The sequence below is a fragment of the Lactuca virosa genome, chromosome 8, assembly GCF_052849685.1.
Source record: "Lactuca virosa cultivar CGN04683 chromosome 8, Lactuca_virosa_CGN04683_v6, whole genome shotgun sequence".
In the NCBI taxonomy this organism is placed as follows: Eukaryota; Viridiplantae; Streptophyta; class Magnoliopsida; order Asterales; family Asteraceae; genus Lactuca; species Lactuca virosa.
Window position 1 is genome coordinate 319,549,913 of NC_136433.1, and position 7,944 is coordinate 319,557,856.

Below are 7,944 nucleotides of genomic sequence, written 5' to 3' on the forward strand. Positions count from 1 at the left end.
AACTAGTTGGTTACTTTACTAATGAACTCCATTTTACAGGATTTGGATATTTCTCAGGATTCAATACTGTAGAATGCAGACGAACAGATGGTTCGAAGTCTTAATGGATGCAGAGTTATCAACCAGATCATGCGCTATATCCAAAATGTGATAATTTTTAGGTTAGTTAACTTATTTAAAAAAAAAATTGGAAGCAAACATTTTGTTTAAAAATGTACGGATAATGTTTTCATAACTTCTGTAAATCTCATTTATGCTTGAATTCAATTGGTTTAATCTTATATTCTCATTTTTTCTGATATTGAAACCTGCTACAAGTGATTTTATTGTAAGGGATACTGGAAATTGCAGCCCTAGGTACATGAGGTGCACCATTAATCAGGTGATACATGTTGTCTTAATGTCTTTCATTTTCATCTACTTTTCTTGTGAAATGTTTTAATGTAAGATTGATTTTGTTGTTGTTTGTTTAGATTCCTTGCACTTCAGATCTTTTAAACACATCTGGCATGCAATTGGATTTATTGGTTCAGCCATTAGCTCTTCCACATCCATCCGAGGAGCTTATCCAAGTAAGACTGGAAATTGGAAAATACTTGTTTTCTTGAAATTATTGAAATTGAGATATAATAATTTCAATATATACTGAAAATATGTGAATTATTTTTCCAGATAGTGGATTTTGGTGAAAGTGGACCTGTTCGTTGTTCTTGTTGCAAAGGCTATATAAAGCTTTGACTTTAGGAGCATCAACTGTCATGATGGGGAGCTTTTTAGCAGGAAGTACGGAAGCTCCTGGAGCTTATACAAATCAGGTTGGTAACTTGCAGTTTTAAATTTATTAAGCAAAAAAGAAAACACTTGTATATGACTTACCAGATTAAGTCCTTTTTCTCATTTTGGTCAACTAGGGCGGTCAACGGGTTAAAAAATATCGAGGAATGGGATCTCTAGAAGCAATGACAAAAGGAAGTGATGCAAGCAGATCTCAAATAACTTATTTAATTTATATGTATTAATTAATTAATACATATAAATTAAAATATCACGTCTTCATTTGATTTCTATACATAAAAAAAAAGTATTCACAACTTATAAATCATGAGCACTCTTGTATTTATTTCTTTTCTTTCTCTGTCTCTATTGTTGGTTTGTGAGTATGAAGGAAGCAATTTTTCTGACTCCTTGGACATGCTTGAGGATAAAAGTTTAAAAATAGAAGATGATTCTGACTTGCCATCATGGTCAGGTGATGAACGTGGTGTCAGGGTTCTTGTAAATGTTGATAGCTTTGGTGCTGTTGGAGATGGAGTTTCTGATGACACAAAGGTGATATAAATATATAGTCTTTCTTGAATGTGTTGATGGAGTCATTAAGGGGATTATTTTTATTTTCATGTATGTTACATAACATGCCTTTGGAGATGCATGGAAGGAAGCATGTTTTACAGATTGCATTCACGGGAAGCAGTGCAATATATAATGATATATGCATGAGAACTCAACTGTAAAAATGGAAGAACAAGACTCGAAAGAATAACAAGGATCTCCATGTGGATATGATTCAAAGTGTCATCCAACAACTCTTCTATCAGGTCAATCATAATTGATAATGGTTCATGTTCGAATTTTCTTGAATTTTTCTATTTGTCTGAATCATGGTGTGACGGTTATAAGTAAATCACATGTAATTCATATGTGAATTACATGTGATTCACATGTAAATCACAAGTAATTTACATATAAATTACATGTGATTCACATGTAATTATAAATTACATGTGATTCACATGTAAATCACATAAGAATTATATGTGATTCACATGTAATTCACACATGATTCATATGTAAATCACATATGAATTACGTGTGATTCACATGTAATTCACATGTAATTCACATATGAATTACATATGATTCACATGTAATTCACATATGATTCACTTGTGATTCACATGTAAATCACAAGTGAATCACATATTAATTACATGTGATTCACATGTAAATCACTACTGAATCACATATGAATTACATGTGATTTACATGTATATAATATATAATTCACATATGAATTACATGTGATTCACATGTAAATCACATTTAATTCACATATGATTCACTTGTGATTCACATGTAAATCACATATGAATTACATGTGATTCACAAGTGAATCACATAAGAATTATATGTGATTCACATATAAATTACATGTAATTCATATATTAATCACATGTGATTCACATGTAAATCACAAGTGAATAACATATGAATTACATGTAATTCACATGTAAATCACTACTGAATCACATATGAATTACGTTTATATGCACACATGCATTTTGTGTGAGTGGTCTTCGTTAATTATTATTTTTTAATTTTCTTGTGAATTTCACATTTGAATCTTAAAAGATACAATCACATGTGAATATCACATTATATAATCACATTTGAATTTTACATGATATAATCACATGTGAATCTTACATGATATATACTTGTGCATTTTTCTGAGTGTTCTTGCATTAATCAATTTTTTAAAAAAAATTTCTTGTAGGTTTTAATGAATTTGTTGAAAATATTGAAGATGTGAAAAGTGATAAATTGAAGAAAATATGGAAATCTTGATATAAAGAAATGATAAGACTGTGAATCTTCGTAGCATTTTTTATTTTTTATGTTTTATTATGTATCGAATAAATTATTTGTTATATTATGTTTATAGATTGATTAATAAAAATGAGATTTTTTATGATTTACTTATGAATATTATAGTATAATAAATATGCATATATGCATTTGAAAAAATATACATATGCACCTAAAACGTTGATTTTTTTTGTTAAAAAAATTAAAGTTTTTTTTAACTAATCTAGTTTTTTTTGGTGAACTTACTGATTTTTAACATTTTACTTTTTTTAAAAAATATAGTTTTTTTTTTAAATTGCACATTTTTTGAAAAAATTGTAGTTTTTTTGAAAAAAAAAATACAGTTTTTTTAAGAAAAATGCAATTTTTTTTTCTAAAAAAATTGCAGTTTCTTTAAGAAAAATGCAGTTTTTTTAAAAAATTGCAATTTTAAAAAAAATATATATATTTTTTTCAATTTTTTAAAAATATTATGTTTTCTGAAAAAAAAATTAAAAAATCTGCATCTGTTTTTTAAAAACAAAAATTATTAAAAAAAATATGAAATTTGATTTGTTATGTTAATTTTTAAAACTTTTTATTAATTTTTCCAATAACAAAAAAAAATTAAACATTAAATGAGATCGGTAAGATGACGATCATGCTTTTAATAAGTTAATTTTGATCTAACGTTCCACCTTTAGTTCTCAGGTTCTCGGGAAACTATGAGTTCTCAACGGATCTCAACCATATATATATATATATATATATATATATATATATATATATATATATATATATATATATATATATATATATATATATATACTCATAAAGGAAGCATTTTTCCTTTCACCATATTCATTTGAAACTCCCATAATGCATTGTACTCAAACCATATTCATTTGAAATCTCTTATTTTAATGAATACCACTCAAAAGTCTCTTAATAATGATTAACCATTCAAAGGTTCTATAACTTACATAATATGTTTAATAATAAATTAATGGATAGTCTACTATAAAAGGTCAATCTCTTTGAGTAGATACACAAATACCAATCACATACAAAATTCACAAAGAAAACAAGTCTAAAGGTTTTTGTGTTGGTTTGAGGGCTTTGAGCCGTTTTTCGAGCCATGTTATTATGTTAAAGTTTTAATTTGTAAGTTTGTTATATACTAATTCTTTATTTTATTTTATTTTTCTTGGTTTAAGTACTCTTTTAAGACAATCATTGTATGTTGCGGTTGAAATTTTAATGTAAATTAGATTACATTCATGTTATCGATCATATGTTATGCAATGTGATATAGATAATATTTAATTAAATATTGTATATATGTTTGTATGTTTGTGTTGCTTCAAAGCAATAATTAATTAAAAATCATGGATATGTCATATTATCCATATTATCCATGTAAGTCTATTTTAAAATGCAAATGTTCTATCTTATCACTTTATATTTTAGTATATGTTTAACATTTTAAGTATAATAATAAGTGTTTTTTAAAAGTTTTCTTTCACCTATTAATAATAATAGTGGTTTTAAAATTAACGAACAATAGTTATAAATAATAAAATCAAATTATAAAAATCATGGACATGTGATATTATCCACGCGAGTCTCTTTTGAAATGCAAATTGTTAATCTTATCACTTTATTATTTAGTATATGTTTCAGATTTGAATAATAATATTAAGGTTTCTTAAAAGTCTTCTTTAACTTATTAATAATAATAAGTGGTTTAAAATTAATGAACAATAATTTTAAATGATAATATCATCAAATTATAAATTACATAATGTTAGCTACAAATCAATTGTATTTTAAATGAACATCATTAATGAAATTAGAAAATAATTGCATAAGTAAAAATTTAAATTAATCAATCATAAAAATTGTTAAAAATAATACTAAATAGATAATTATATTTAATTCTATTAATGACGAATGTGGGTTGATGTCAATGAATATTATTGTTCAAAATAGTTGAGGTTATATATATATATATATATATATATATATATATATATATATATATATATATATATATATATATATATATATATATATATATTAGTGTAAAAATATTATGTCAAAGTTAATGTCAATAACATAACCATTATAAACATATATTTTTCAATATTATAACAATATATTATTAACCTGCACCGTTCGTCTAGTGTATATATATATATATATATATATATATATATATATATATATATATATATATATATATATATATATATATAGGGTGAGGTTCAATAGAGAACCATAATTAACCAAGGAACCAAGGAACCAATCTTTTTTTCAACTTTTAGAGCTTATTTTTTATCAAAAAAAAAAAAAAAAACTAAAAATACAGAAATTCATAACTTTTTATCCTTTTTCCAGTGATATCAAATTTGATAAAAAAATTATTTTTATCGTCAAATTCACAATGTGAATCTAAATTCACACGGTGAATCCGAAAAATATATTTAACATTCACAATTAATGTTAAGTTATGAATTTAGATATTTTTAGTTTTTTTTTTTCGATAAAGAATAAGCTCTAGAACTTAAAACAAAATTTGGTTCCTTGGAGAACCAATAATTATGGTTCTCTATTGAACTTTTCCCTATATATATATATATATATATATATATATATATATATATATATATATATATATATATATATATATATGACCTCTTCATTTTTACGGTCATTTTAAAACATTTTATTTATGTTTATTTAAAACAGATTTTATTTATAAATGTGGAATTTGGTCCCGGAAAAGTATATTTTCAAAGAAATTTTTTTCATTGATTTACAAAAGTTTGGAATGTCATAACTGATATAAAACATAAGCATAAACAGACCTTACAGTAGTGTGACATCCCCAAATTCACGGTGATTTTAAAAACTTTATTTATGCTTATTGAAAAATCAAAGTATCCATTTTAAAGAATAATATTGCGGAATTTGTTTCCATAAAACATGATAAAGATATTATCAAAGCATTTTGAAGAAATTTATTTTGTTTATAGTAAAACATTGGGATGTCATCGTCAATACAGAAACATAAGAATAAACAGAGTTTACATTCATTTACACTAATAATTTACATCTCCTTTAATCTCTCAGTGTAATGTATATTCGTATCGACGCCTGTGATACAAATAAACTGAGTGGGTCATGTTGGGAAACCTGGTGAGTACATGGGTTTTCAACCCACAATAATATAATTATTATGTTTAATCATCAAACAGTTAACCCAACTTCTCATCCCCATTATCTTCTTTATTCCTAAGGATCTACCCTAAGAATCATCTAGTCTTTATTCATTCATTTCTAAGGATTGTCCTAAGGAATAGGCATGAAGTCCATCGCTGTCAGGGTTTACCCAACAGACACTAAGTCCATAGATGCCAACGTTATCTATTAGGCACCAAGTCCATAGCTGCCAATGTTCATCTATAGGGCACTAAATCCATAGCTGCCAACATTCACTTATATGGCACTAAGTCCATATCTTCCAGGATTTTCAGAGTACATCTGGTGAACACGTCGTTCACAAACACCTACAGGTTGCGAGCCTGCTAGCGTTCCACTGGACTGTCTAGAATAGTCTGTGGTCGTCATCTATACTCTGCTAGATGACTGCATGATCGTTAAAGTCAAGGATTCTCATCATCTTTCATCTCTCATCATCTATATCATCTTTCATATCTCATCATTCATCTACCCATCTTTACCTAATATATTTATAGGTATAAAAATACATATACAGTTTAAATCACGTAAAACATGTATAAATCGTTCATCTAGCATAGATATTAGAAACACAGATAATAAGTACATATAGCATGTATTAATACTTCATATATATGTGTAAGATGAAAGTAACTATGCACTCACTTGTTAAAGCAACGACTCAAAATTCGGGCATCACTTCACTTCTAACAATTGTCTTTTCCTTTGAGGAAACCTAGTATTATTATCACTAAGTTTTAGTCTAATATTTATTGCGACTAATTATTAGTCTAGATTTATCATTAACTCCAAGTCTACTTCACGATCTATCAAGTATGGAACAACCAGGTAGGATCATATCGGAGGCAGGGTCCGTTTGGTATACGAAGTATACTGTTTGGAAATCCCACTTTACACACCATACTAAATCACAGCCTAGACATCAACCCCCGTAAGTAGATTAATCATTATAACGACTTGGAATCACTGATAAATCTTGTTTATAGGTTCATAATAACGATAATGAACTTAAAAAAAATTCATACTTAAAGTAGGGTAAGCATAACTCACTTAAAAGGGGTTTAGCGAGGAACCGGGCTCTGTGCGGGCAAAACTTCTGAGCTGAAATCTCTTCTTCTCGGGGCCTTCTGGCGCTCCGGGACTCACTACTAACACCTAGGAGGTGCTAGGGAAAAGCCTCGAGGGTTTGGGGGTGTTTGGGAGAGAAATGGATGAGATTGGTGTGGAGAAATGAGAAAAAACGAGCTCTATTTATAGGTTGGCAGCACTCGCGTACGTTGGGCGTACGCAAGGGTACACTGGGCGTACTTATGCCACATGTCGCGATCAGATTCCAAGTCGTGGGGAAGAAGGTGTGGCCTAGATCTTGCCACATGTCACTCGCTTGTTAATCCCAAACCTTAATTATCTTCTAAATTCCATAACTTTCGCATACGGGCTCTGATTTTGACGTTCTTTATATCCACGCATAGGTAGCGACGTGATCTACAACTTTTGTTTATACTCCGTCGGCTAATTTTGGCTTTATTTTTAAATTTATATTTTAACAGACTTAGACAATTTAAGTTCGTTAAAAATTCATAACTTTGTAATCCGGCGTCCATTTTCAACTGTCTTTATATCGTTGAGCTCCTATTAATTAGATATTCAATTTTCATTGAGTTTGTGTCGTCTAAAAATCGATCAATCTTAAATTCGATTTTCAGGCTGCAAACTGTTATGCTAAATCTTAGAAAAATCATAACTTTCTCAAACAAAGTCATATTTTGACGTTCTCTATATGAACGCTCTCGGTTAAACATATACTAAGACTTTCGTTTAGATCGCTAAGGCTAAAAAGTAGTTTATCAAAAATTCATTTTTTATGATACACAGAGCCGTGCCGGTTTATCCGTAAAACTTCAACGAGTCATAACTTCTTCGTTATAATTCGGATTTCAGTGTTCTTTATATGTATGAAATCCTTGTGACATATACTCTAACTTTTGTTAAGATCATTTATCTTAAATTGCGACAAACCATTCTATCTTGTACTGTACATGACGTCCTCCACCC